This window comes from Lepisosteus oculatus, chromosome 14, assembly GCF_040954835.1.
Source record: "Lepisosteus oculatus isolate fLepOcu1 chromosome 14, fLepOcu1.hap2, whole genome shotgun sequence".
Taxonomy (NCBI): Eukaryota; Metazoa; Chordata; class Actinopteri; order Semionotiformes; family Lepisosteidae; genus Lepisosteus; species Lepisosteus oculatus.
The window spans coordinates 30,242,546-30,255,045 of NC_090709.1; the positions used below are offsets into that span (position 1 = coordinate 30,242,546).

General features: G+C 50.5%; 9 non-coding genes and 1 pseudogene across 9 annotated transcripts; all 10 read right to left on the reverse strand.

The window, feature by feature from the left end:
* Positions 1-6,509: 6,509 nt before the first annotated feature.
* On the reverse strand, positions 6,510-6,628 carry LOC138217422 (5S ribosomal RNA). Its single transcript, XR_011181134.1, has one exon. It is a non-coding gene; the product is annotated as a 5S ribosomal RNA (ribosomal RNA).
* Positions 6,629-7,165: 537 nt separating this feature from the next.
* Positions 7,166-7,284, reverse strand: LOC138244542 (5S ribosomal RNA). The gene has a single exon (XR_011193157.1). It is a non-coding gene; the product is annotated as a 5S ribosomal RNA (ribosomal RNA).
* A 538-nt stretch (positions 7,285-7,822) lies between these two features.
* LOC138216937 (5S ribosomal RNA) lies at positions 7,823-7,941 on the reverse strand. Its single transcript, XR_011180650.1, has one exon. It is a non-coding gene; the product is annotated as a 5S ribosomal RNA (ribosomal RNA).
* Positions 7,942-8,478: 537 nt separating this feature from the next.
* Positions 8,479-8,597, reverse strand: LOC138216570 (5S ribosomal RNA). The gene has a single exon (XR_011180282.1). It is a non-coding gene; the product is annotated as a 5S ribosomal RNA (ribosomal RNA).
* Positions 8,598-9,133: 536 nt separating this feature from the next.
* Positions 9,134-9,252, reverse strand: LOC138216915 (5S ribosomal RNA). Its single transcript, XR_011180628.1, has one exon. It is a non-coding gene; the product is annotated as a 5S ribosomal RNA (ribosomal RNA).
* A 537-nt stretch (positions 9,253-9,789) lies between these two features.
* LOC138244543 (5S ribosomal RNA) lies at positions 9,790-9,908 on the reverse strand. Its single transcript, XR_011193158.1, has one exon. It is a non-coding gene; the product is annotated as a 5S ribosomal RNA (ribosomal RNA).
* A 537-nt stretch (positions 9,909-10,445) lies between these two features.
* Positions 10,446-10,564, reverse strand: LOC138216627 (5S ribosomal RNA). Its single transcript, XR_011180339.1, has one exon. It is a non-coding gene; the product is annotated as a 5S ribosomal RNA (ribosomal RNA).
* Positions 10,565-11,101: 537 nt separating this feature from the next.
* Positions 11,102-11,220, reverse strand: LOC138244544 (5S ribosomal RNA). The gene has a single exon (XR_011193159.1). It is a non-coding gene; the product is annotated as a 5S ribosomal RNA (ribosomal RNA).
* Positions 11,221-11,757: 537 nt separating this feature from the next.
* On the reverse strand, positions 11,758-11,876 carry LOC138244545 (5S ribosomal RNA). The gene has a single exon (XR_011193160.1). It is a non-coding gene; the product is annotated as a 5S ribosomal RNA (ribosomal RNA).
* Positions 11,877-12,413: 537 nt separating this feature from the next.
* Positions 12,414-12,500, reverse strand: part of LOC138218564 (5S ribosomal RNA) — a 119-nt pseudogene continuing 32 nt past the window's right edge.

The following is a 12,500-nucleotide window of genomic DNA, read 5'->3' on the forward strand; positions in this document are numbered from 1 at the left end:
GATACTCACTGTTGGCTTTAACTAGCAAAGTTTGTGCACAGGAGAAAAGATGACTGTGGGTCCCAGCAAGTCAGGAAGAGGACCAGTTCGTTCCTGATGAAGAGCTAGTTCTGAATAGTGATTCAGCTTTCCACAGTTCCGACCTGTTCACGAGGCCTGCTGCTGGTTACTCTCTGGCAACCTCCACTCTAGACTCTTAGAACAAAGGAAAGTTCTGGCACTCGGACACACTGGCCGTTCTGTGGTTGTCCGGGCTGAGTCTCAGGATGGTCAGGAGGCGCTCTGCGAGAATGTCCTGCCCTTGGGAGCCTTCTGCTCCTGGGCCGTCCTGCCCTGGAATTCTCCTTTGAATTCCTTCTGAATCTTGTCTGAATCTTGTTGAATCTCTCAGGCTCTCTGTGTTGCCTGTTTTTACCTGGAGGAACTTCAGCTCATTGATTGGCTGAAAGTTCCATGGGCATCAGAGTCCCACGTGGGTTACTCGGCCCTACCAGTCCCTGATTGGTTGATCAAGGTGAGATATGAGTCACTTAGTCCTGACACTTAGTAATGCAGTCCAGATGTCCAACTCGCACTCCCTAGACAGATAGGCACCAATGGATGACCATTGATCATGATAGCCAGGCTTAGCTAAATGCATCCCCCTTTGGGAGCTGTCCTTGGACCTTAAATCACCTTGCATGAATGGTTTCTCTGTGGCTGCACCACAGAGATGAACAGAGAAATGAGGCCTAATTTGGGAAAGCTCAGAAACACTTAATTCTGCCTTATTATTAAGCCTCGCCGCTACATATCCCCCCTTTTTGAAGGTCACGAGGTCCTGAGGCGTTGTTGCCTTCAAAACAAAACAGAGTTAAGTGATGTCCCTTGTCATTAGAACATTAATCTTAAATGTCTACATTACTCCTCGAGAATTCATACCAGAACCAGCATTGGGAACAAACAGGATGAATAACATCTGGAGTATGTATAAACACGGTAGGAGACATTATCTAAGTCTAGGAATTACACATCAGGAAGTTCACTGTCAATATCTGATACCTCTGTGGTAGATATTTGGGGAGAAGTCACTTCCTTTCTTTTGACATGCTACCTTTGACTCATTCATGCTACCCAGAGTACATCTTGATGTGAGACTACATCATTCAGAGTACACTGTCAGTCATGATCCAGCTACCTGGCAGTAGTGTTACAATAACAACAGTTCCTGTTCCCAGCCCCCGATAAACCACAACACCAGTGTTGGGTATCTGCTAGGGTGATTTGGAGGTTTGTTCCATTAAAGCAAACTAACTACCTGTACCTCTTCAGGGCTTACTGTTTCTTGGATTTCTATCCAATTGAATAGTGTGGCACCTGAAGGCATCCAAGACCTCAAGTTTGGTCTTATGTTGTCTGGTTCCAGACCGTACAGTGTTAAGTTACCATGCTGTACTATGGCCTCCTCGGGAACTTACAGGAAAACTATTGGTTAGATAGCTCCATTGTGGTAGCTGTATCATGCCCGTCACAAGTCATAGTGTCAGTTAAATGTGGTGTGCTGACCAGCCATTTACTTCCCACCTGCTCTTCGTGGGGTTCATTAACCTCCCTCTGCTCGTTAGTAGCTTTAAACCCTTCATTGGTGAATCGTTTAGACACAGCCAATGGATAGCTTTGGTAGCCATACCCATCTCAAGATTTGGAACCGAATTCAATCTTGGATTGCCTTCTGGGTGAGCTATGAGCGATGGGGTTAATGTCACGCACTCCTCTACTGAGAAGAGTGGAATCAAGTGGGTTGGGATTTGTGCCATGGCTAGACTGGTTACAGTGGCACTAAACTCCCTTAACAGGTCTTGTGTCAACATTCTGGCCTGTTGCACACAAGCATAAACCCACTGTATAACACCAACAATCATGTCCACTGTTTGGGGAATAAGGTTTAACCCTGTTGCATAGGAAGTTGCCTGTAGGGTTTTCCCTAAGCTTTCCAACTTTTGCTGCTGTTGATACAGTCTGTCACTACCCTCTGGCATCTCTGACACCTGCCTTCTTGGGGCAGTCAGGGTGAGAGTGCCAGTAGCACACAAACCTACCAGAAATAGCAAATGCACAACAGTGGTGGCAGCAATCAGTCCTCCCAAAAGTCTTTTCGGGTGGCTGATCCCAGTCATCTCCTTCTGAGTGACTGTTGCCTTTCTAAGCTGGCGCAGCATGTACATGGTGTCTTTCTCAGTATGCCCTGTGGCATCTTGGGCACCAACATCCTGGAAATCTGGGGAGGTCTGACGCAGCGGCTGATGCTGCTCCTCCGTTTCCAGGGCATCTGCTTTTTCGATTTGTTCATGCCTGTGCTCTAGGAACCCTGCAGGGGGCGGTGCAGCGGTGGAGCATGCCTGACCCTCGGCTGAGTGGTCATCTGGAGCACCTGAGTGATCTGGGATTGTTATCCTATTCTCACTGTTCAGGTCCACCCTGCACACTTCCTGATTGAGGAATCCCTCTATCGGCATGTTTACAATCGTTCGCTGGGGGTAGGTGTAGGACACCTGCTCGCTCCCCCCTTCCCTCGCTAGGGGTTCAGGGAGCTGCCCCAGTACTGTGATAGCTAGTTCACTGTCTTTGAACTTACTATCACTCACCAGGCCCATGTCAGTGCAGGCGGGGATTCTGACACCCCTCTTTGCGATGTCCTGCACTGGCAGGCGGGTGGCTTGACCATCCAGCTCCAGTCTGGGTGAACCACTGTTGGTCAGACTCAGACTGACAGACTGAGCTGGTGGCTGTAAGAAAACCGTCTCAGCTTTCATTCCCTGTCCCTTCTGGGGGACTGGGTGTGTTGGCAACCCTGCCGTTGAGGCAGGAACAATCAGGTCAGTCTCACTCACTACCTGGTAGTTGTGAGAAGTAATATTACCTGACTGCAGGTTCCCTGGGTCACAGCAGAGGGAATCGGCATCTGGGATCAGGTGTGTCCACAGCGCAGTAGTCTCAGCGTCCAGCTGGACCTCCTGTCTAACCTGTGAATGTTGCACCAGGGGCACCTGGCGGTGGCCCTGTGACAGCTGCTCAAGCAGATCCTCACTAACAGAGGACCTCTCAGGGCCAAGGGTGAGGGCTACATCACCAACCTGGTCTCCTGCCATCTGGATCCCTTCCACCACTGCGGGGTGGTGTTCCTGAACCCTCTTGGGTGCCAGGGTGCACAGGGAAAGCTCCTTCTCATCGCCATGTGGGGAGATCTGCTCCTCTTTAGGGATGTAGAAGGGGTGTGCTTTACCTGGTGGATCAGGCGGCTGCTCGGAGCACCGCTCCTGTGGCAGGGAGGCTGTTGTGACCTCAGCCGGGACACGACTTCCCTGTATATCTGGGGAACAAGGAAATATTTTTATTTCTTGTCCAGAGGGAACGGAAGGAATCTTCACATAGGCTTCTGTGTTCGGTGGGCACTGTGTGAGCACAGTCTGCCTCTTGGCCCCCCTTTCCTTCTGTACAGAAGGCTTAGGAGCCTTGACCTGTTTCCACACCTTGCCTTTCTGGCGATCCACCAAAGGTTCCTCTCTGAGTCGCATGCCCTTTTCTTTTTCTACCCGTTTGAGCTTGCCGTGTGACATCAAACACCTTTCAACCTCAGTGTCAATCAGTGTCTCACTGGGTAAGACATCTCCCATGGCAGCCTTGAGGTAAAAGCTTCTTGCTTTTCCTCTGCGTTTTACTGCCTGCTCTGTGACTTCAGGGGTGGAGTCAGCACTCACTTGGGAGTGGCTGACCTTATCCAGGCAGGAACCCTTCCGCTCAATCAGATAGACTGAGGGAGGGAGAGGGGGCGGGTCTCCGCCTCCTCCAGTGGAGAGTATCAGCTCATTCACGCTTCCGGCAGCCTTGGGGAACGGTTGTCCCTGTCCTAATAAAGCTTGTTCAAGCCTGGCCAGGCGGGCGGCTACTGAATCCTTTTGTTCAGCCTTTTCTAGCCCTTTCCCTCCCCCGGTGTTCTCATGGCACTTAGGACGCTGGGTGCGGTCCTGTGTGAGTGCTTTGGAACGGGGCTTAGCCAGCTCAGGAGCCTGTGCTCCTTCGAGCAGGGGGGAATTAACCCTGCTGGCTCTGACGGCGAACACAGTCGCTTTAGCAACTTTTTGCTCAGAGCGACTTTGGACATCATACTCCCAGGCTTTCTGCACGAATCTCTTGATATCAGTCATTTTCATGGTCTGTGCATCTGTATGCATTAAGATCATCTTTCTGACTGACGGGTGGAGATTCGCAATGAATAAACCCTTGAAATGTGTGTTCTCTTCGCAACCCTCATCATTTCGCCCTGCAAAATAAGTTCGTCTAAGTCTCTCGTAATATTCGCGAGGGGACTCTGCTCTCTCGTGCTTAATGTTAAGAGCGGCGGCTATCGCAGCAGTCGGGTCAATAAACGCACTGTATTCTTCGATAAGTGCTTGACACAGCTGCTCAAAATCATTGCAGACTTCTTTCATCTGCCTAGCCATCCACTCATGTACAGCTCTGCTGGTAGTTTTTCTAACCAGAAACACTTTCTCCTGTTCTGTGGCGTTTGGCAGGTACTGCAGGTAATACCTGAGGTCCTGAATATAACTCTCGATATTATTCTCTGACACTGCGGGGTCAAATCTCTCTATGTCCTTCGCTAGCTCTCTCAGAGAATGGAGATTTATTATTCTAGCTTCTCCGCTGACGGAGATATGGAAGAGATCGTGGTCAGACTTGTCGCTGCTAGAGAGAGTGCTTAATAGCGACTCGAATTCAGACCTTTTTGCAACCATCGTTAGACTTAAAGAGTATTACGTTTAAGTACGAAATCACAGTTTTACCACAGAAAACCACAAGATCAAGTATGCAATCAACCCGGTAGATCGCAAAAGATCACAAAACAATCAAACACTGCTTAAAGAGCAAGGGGAACTTTTTTTCCTTTCGGCTTTCAGCACACTGTATTGTCGTGTATGAAACCCGCGGCGTTTTATATTGAATTATTCCGCTTGGTTGACTCATTTCAGTCTTGCCACGCCCACCCAGGGACGCCAAATAAATGTAGAGAAAAGTGGTTCAGGGACGCCAAATATGTAATCATAGTGGCTCTCTGAAGGCACCAGTTCTGTAGGGTTTGGGCATTTACTGAGACAATTATTAATTGTAGCAGTAAATCACAAAGTTGATTCTTTTGGTGGCTTTAGAATCCAACCATGCGATATAACTCAAACAACGCGCACACACAGGTACTAATACACGAGGATACATTTATTAATACATAGAATATGCATATAAACCTAACAGATCTTATCGAGAGGGTTATCAGAATACAAAAGATATATATTCAATCAGTTACAAAGTGTTACACATATCAAGAGGACATACGTTCAGTATATCATTCATTAAGACCGTTTCATAAAGTGAACTTGGTTACAACTTCTACATTAGATACTCAAACAAGTACATAACTCTTAGGAATTAAATTGATATCAACTGGTTGGGATAACAATTGAATTCTCGAGCTGTAATGCATTGAAGTTGAATACTCATCCAATCTCTGGGGATTCAGATCTCCTGCGGGCACAAAGAAACAGTTGCAGGCCGTTGCTGTCCAATCCGCGCTCTCTGGCTCGGTGCCAGGCTGTGCTGTGCGGCTTGCGACGGTGTGCTGCTGATACTCACTGTTGGCTTTAACTAGCAAAGTTTGTGCACAGGAGAAAAGATGACTGTGGGTCCCAGCAAGTCAGGAAGAGGACCAGTTCGTTCCTGATGAAGAGCTAGTTCTGAATAGTGATTCAGCTTTCCACAGTTCCGACCTGTTCACGAGGCCTGCTGCTGGTTACTCTCTGGCAACCTCCACTCTAGACTCTTAGAACAAAGGAAAGTTCTGGCACTCGGACACACTGGCCGTTCCGTGGTTGTCCGGGCTGAGTCTCAGGATGGTCAGGAGGCGCTCTGCGAGAATGTCCTGCCCTTGGGAGCCTTCTGCTCCTGGGCCGTCCTGCCCTGGAATTCTCCTTTGAATTCCTTCTGAATCTTGTCTGAATCTTGTTGAATCTCTCAGGCTCTCTGTGTTGCCTGTTTTTACCTGGAGGAACTTCAGCTCATTGATTGGCTGAAAGTTCCATGGGCATCAGAGTCCCACGTGGGTTACTCGGCCCTACCAGTCCCTGATTGGTTGATCAAGGTGAGATATGAGTCACTTAGTCCTGACACTTAGTAATGCAGTCCAGATGTCCAACTCGCACTCCCTAGACAGATAGGCACCAATGGATGACCATTGATCATGATAGCCAGGCTTAGCTAAATGCATCCCCCTTTGGGAGCTGTCCTTGGACCTTAAATCACCTTGCATGAATGGTTTCTCTGTGGCTGCACCACAGAGATGAACAGAGAAATGAGGCCTAATTTGGGAAAGCTCAGAAACACTTAATTCTGCCTTATTATTAAGCCTCGCCGCTACACACTGCACGTGTGAACAGGGGAACGAGCAAGCGAGCGGGGATAGGGCGCCTCCTGCGCTTAAAAGCTTACAGCACCTGGTATTCCCAGGCGGTCTCCCATCTAAGTACTAACCAGGCCCATCCCTGTTTAGCTTCCGATATCAGACGAGATCAGGCGTGCTCAAGGGGGTGTGGCCGTAAGCGAGACCAAAGCTCGCTGGCACCCTTCTTATTGAGAGGACAGCTCCGTCACCTCTTTTACGACGCTGCTTTTTTTCCCTTGCGTTTTTCTCTTCTTCCCACGTTCTCTCTCTTCACTGCCTTCGTCCCCGCTCTATTTCACTTCAGCCTTTCACTCTTGCTTCCTTCCAATGAGGACGGAGCTGCGGGAGAAAGGGCGCTATAGAGGATCGCTGTGGAGAGCTGCTGCTGTGCTTTGACATCTGAGCTCTGTGGAAAACGATCTCAATACAATTCTGAAAAACGCGACTCGCCGAACGCCAGCCGAACAAGTCTCCACAGCCGAAGCGCTGTGTCTCTTTTCAGCTGGCGATAAACCTTTCCTCGATCCTTTGCGGACTTGTAAAACTGTTCCTGATCAGAATAAAAAACGCTCACGCTAATACACAAGCACCCGTGTCTCGCCAAAGCTGACAAATAAACAGACGGACAAGCCGCACTGCACGTGTGAACAGGGGAATGAGCGAGCGAGCGGGGATAGGGCGCCTCCTGCGCTTAAAAGCTTACAGCACCTGGTATTCCCAGGCGGTCTCCCATCCAAGTACTAACCAGGCCCATCCCTGTTTAGCTTCCGAGATCAGACGAGATCAGGCGTGCTCAAGGGGGTGTGGCCGTAAGCGAGAGCAAGGCTCGCTGGCACCCTTCTTATTGAGAGGACAGCTCCGTCACCTCTTTTACGACGCTGCTCTTTTTCCCTTGCGTTTTTCTCTTCTTCCCACGTTCTCTCTCTTCACTGCCTTCGTCCCCGCTCTATTTCACTTCAGCCTTTCACTCTTGCTTCCTTCCAATGAGGACGGAGCTGCGGGAGAAAGGGCGCTATAGAGGATCGCTGTGGAGAGCTGCTGCTGTGCTTTGACATCTGAGCTCTGTGGAAAACGATCTCAATACAATTCTGAAAAACGCGACTCTCCGAACGCCAGCCGAACAAGTCTCCACAGCCGATGCGCTGTGTCTCTTTTCAGCTGGCGATAAACCTTTCCTCGATTCTTTGCGGACTTGTTAAACTGTTCCTGATCAGAACAAAAAAACGCTCACGCTAATACACAAGCACCCGTGTCTCGCCAAAGCTGACAAATAAACAGACGGACAAGCCGCACTGCACGTGTGAACAGGGGAATGAGCGAGCGAGCGGGGATAGGGCGCCTCCTGCGCTTAAAAGCTTACAGCACCTGGTATTCCCAGGCGGTCTCCCATCCAAGTACTAACCAGGCCCATCCCTGTTTAGCTTCCGCGATCAGATGAGATCAGGCGTGCTCAAGGGGGTGTGGCCGTAAGCGAGAGCAAGGCTCGCTGGCACCCTTCTTATTGAGAGGACAGCTCCGTCACCTCTTTTACGACGCTGCTTTTTTTCCCTTGCGTTTTTCTCTTCTTCCCACGTTCTCTCTCTTCACTGCCTTCGTCCCCGCTCTATTTCACTTCAGCCTTTCACTTTTGCTTCCTTCCAATGAGGACGGAGCTGCGGGAGAAAGGGCGCTATAGAGGATCGCTGTGGAGAGCTGCTGCTGTGCTTTGACATCTGAGCTCTGTGGAAAACGATCTCAATACAATTCTGAAAAACGCGACTCTCCGAACGCCAGCCGAACAAGTCTCCACAGCCGAAGCGCTGTGTCTCTTTTCAGCTGGCGATAAACCTTTCCTCGATCCTTTGCGGACTTGTAAAACTGTTCCTGATCAGAATAAAAAACGCTCACGCTAATACACAGGCACCCGTGTCTCACCAAAGCTGACAAATAAACAGACGGACAAGCCGCACTGCACGTGTGAACAGGGGAATGAGCGAGCGAGCGGGGATAGGGCGCCTCCTGCGCTTAAAAGCTTACAGCACCTGGTATTCCCAGGCGGTCTCCCATCCAAGTACTAACCAGGCCCATCCCTGTTTAGATTCTGAGATCAGACGAGATCAGGCGTGCTCAAGGGGGTGTGGCCGTAAGCAAGAGCAAGGCTCGCTGGCACCCTTCTTATTGAGAGGACAGCTCCGTCACCTCTTTTACGACGCTGCTTTTTTCCCTTGCGTTTTTCTCTTCTTTCCACGTTCTCTCTCTTCACTGCCTTCGTCCCCGCTCTATTTCACTTCAGCCTTTCACTCTTGCTTCCTTCCAATGAGGACAGAGCTGCGGGAGAAAGGGCGCTATAGAGGATCGCTGTGGAGAGCTGCTGCTGTGCTTTGACATCTGAGCTCTGTGGAAAACGATCTCAAAACAATTCTGAAAAACGCGACTCTCCGAACGCCAGCCGAACAAGTCTCCACAGCCGAAGCGCTGTGTCTCTTTTCAGCTGGCGATAAACCTTTCCTCGATCCTTTGCGGACTTGTAAAACTGTTCCTGATCAGAATAAAAAACGCTCACGCTAATACACAAGCACCCGTGTCTCGCCAAAGCTGACAAATAAACAGACGGACAAGCCGCACTGCACGTGTGAACAGGGGAATGAGCGAGCGAGCGGGGATAGGGCGCCTCCTGCGCTTAAAAGCTTACAGCACCTGGTATTCCCAGGCGGTCTCCCATCCAAGTACTAACCAGGCCCATCCCTGTTTAGCTTCCGAGATCAGACGAGATCAGGCGTGCTCAAGGGGGTGTGGCCGTAAAAGAGTGAAAGGCTCGCTGGCACCCTTCTTATTGAGAGGACAGCTCCGTCACCTCTTTTACGACGCTGCTTTTTTTCTCTTGCGTTTTTCTCTTCTTCCCACGTTCTCTCTCTTCACTGCCTTCGTCCCCGCTCTATTTCACTTCAGCCTTTCACTCTTGCTTCCTTCCAATGAGGACGGAGCTGCGGGAGAAAGGGCGCTATAGAGGATCGCTGTGGAGAGCTGCTGCTGTGCTTTGACATCTGAGCTCTGTGGAAAACGATCTCAATACAATTCTGAAAAACGCGACTCTCCGAACGCCAGCCGAACAAGTCTCCACAGCCGAAGCGCTGTGTCTCTTTTCAGCTGGCGATAAACCTTTCCTCGATCCTTTGCGGACTTGTAAAAGTGTTCCTGATCAGAATAAAAAACGCTCACGCTAATACACAAGCACCCGTGTCTCGCCAAAGCTGACAAATAAACAGACGGACAAGCCGCACTGCACTTGTGAACAGGGGAATGAGCGAGCGAGCGGGGATAGGGCGCCTCCTGCGCTTAAAAGCTTACAGCACCTGGTATTCCCAGGCGGTCTCCCATCCAAGTACTAACCAGGCCCATCCCTGTTTAGCTTCCGAGATCAGACGAGATCAGGCGTGCTCAAGGGGGTGTGGCCGTAAGCGAGAGCAAGGCTCGCTGGCACCCTTCTTATTGAGAGGACAGCTCCGTCACCTCTTTTACGACGCTGCTTTTTTTCTCTTGCGTTTTTCTCTTCTTCCCACGTTCTCTCTCTTCACTGCCTTCGTCCCCGCTCTATTTCACTTCAGCCTTTCACTCTTGCTTCCTTCCAATGAGGACGGAGCTGCGGGAGAAAGGGCGCTATAGAGGATCGCTGTGGAGAGCTGCTGCTGTGCTTTGACATCTGAGCTCTGTGGAAAACGATCTCAATACAATTCTGAAAAACGCGACTCTCCGAACGCCAGCCGAACAAGTCTCCACAGCCGAAGCGCTGTGTCTCTTTTCAGCTGGCGATAAACCTTTCCTCGATCCTTTGCGGACTTGTAAAACTGTTCCTGATCAGAATAAAAAACGCTCACGCTAATACACAAGCACCCGTGTCTCGCCAAAGCTGAGAAATAAACAGACGGACAAGCCGCACTGCACGTGTGAACAGGGGAATGAGCGAGCGAGCGGGGATAGGGCGCCTCCTGCGCTTTAAAGCTTACAGCACCTGGTATTCCCAGGCGGTCTCCCATCCAAGTACTAACCAGGCCCATCCCTGTTTAGCTTCCAAGATCAGACGAGATCAGGCGTGCTCAAGGGGGTGTGGCCGTAAGCGAGAGCAAAGCTCGCTGGCACCCTTCTTATTGAGAGGACAGCTCCGTCACCTCTTTTACGACGCTGCTTTTTTTCTCTTGCGTTTTTCTCTTCTTCCCACGTTCTCTCTCTTCACTGCCTTCGTCCCCGCTCAATTTCACTTCAGCCTTTCACTCTTGCTTCCTTCCAATGAGGACGGAGCTGCGGGAGAAAGGGCGCTATAGAGGATCGCTGTGGAGAGCTGCTGCTGTGCTTTGACATCTGAGCTCTGTGGAAAACGATCTCAATACAATTCTGAAAAACGCGACTCTCCGAACGCCAGCCGAACAAGTCTCCACAGCCGAAGCGCTGTGTCTCTTTTCAGCTGGCGATAAACCTTTCCTCGATCCTTTGCGGACTTGTTAAACTGTTCATGATCAGAATAAAAAACGCTCACGCTAATACACAAGCACCCGTGTCTCGCCAAAGCTGACAAATAAACAGACGGACAAGCCGCACTGCACGTGTGAACAGGGGAATGAGCGAGCGAGCGGGGATAGGGCGCCTCCTGCGCTTAAAAGCTTACAGCACCTGGTATTCCCAGGCGGTCTCCCATCCAAGTACTAACCAGGCCCATCCCTGTTTAGCTTCCGAGATCAGACGAGATCAGGCGTGCTCAAGGGGGTGTGGCCGTAAGCGAAAGCAAGGCTCGCTGGCACCCTTCTTATTGAGAGGACAGCTCCGTCACCTCTTTTACGACGCTGCTCTTTTTCCCTTGCGTTTTTCTCTTCTTCCCACGTTCTCTCTCTTCACTGCCATCGTCCCCGCTCTATTTCACTTCAGCCTTTCACTCTTGCTTCCTTCCAATGAGGACGGAGCTGCGGGAGAAAGGGCGCTATAGAGGATCGCTGTGGAGAGCTGCTGCTGTGCTTTGACATCTGAGCTCTGTGGAAAACGATCTCAATACAATTCTGAAAAACGCGACTCTCCGAACGCCAGCCGAACAAGTCTCCACAGCCGAAGCGCTGTGTCTCTTTTCAGCTGGCGATAAACCTTTCCTCGATTCTTTGCGGACTTGTAAAACTGTTCCTGATCAGAATAAAAAACGCTCATGCTAATACACAAGCACCCGTGTCTCGCCAAAGCTGACAAATAAACAGACGGACAAGCCGCACTGCACGTGTGAACAGGGGAATGAGCCAGCGAGCGGGGATAGGGCGCTTCCTGCGCTTAAAAGCTTACAGCACCTGGTATTCCCAGGCGGTCTCCCATCCAAGTACTAACCAGGCCCATCCCTGTTTAGCTTCCGAGATCAGACGAGATCAGGCGTGCTCAAGGGGGTGTGGCCGTAAGCAAGAGCAAGGCTCGCTGGCACCCTTCTTATTGAGAGGACAGCTCCGTCACCTCTTTTACGACGCTGCTCTTTTTCCCTTGCGTTTTTCTCTTCTTCCCACGTTCTCTCTCTTCACTGCCTTCGTCCCCGCTCTATTTCACTTCAGCCTTTCACTCTTGCTTCCTTCCAATGAGGACGGAGCTGCGGGAGAAGGGGCGCTATAGAGGATCGCTGTGGAGAGCTGCTGCTGTGCTTTGACATCTGAGCTCTGTGGAAAACGATCTCAATACAATTCTGAAAAACGCGACTCTCCGAACGCCAGCCGAACAAGTCTCCACAGCCGAACCGCTGTGTCTCTTTTCAGCTGGCGATAAACCTTTCCTCGATCCTTTGCGGACTTGTTAAACTGTTCATGATCAGAATAAAAAACGCTCACGCTAATACACAAGCACCCGTGTCTTGCCAAAGCTGACAAATAAACAGACGGACAAGCCGCACTGCACGTGTGAACAGGGGAATGAGCGAGCGAGCGGGGATAGGGCGCCTCCTGCGCTTAAAAGCTTACAGCACCTGGTATTCCCAGGTGGTCTCCCCTCCACGTACTAACCAGGCCCATCCCTGTTTAGCTTCCGAGATCAGACAAGA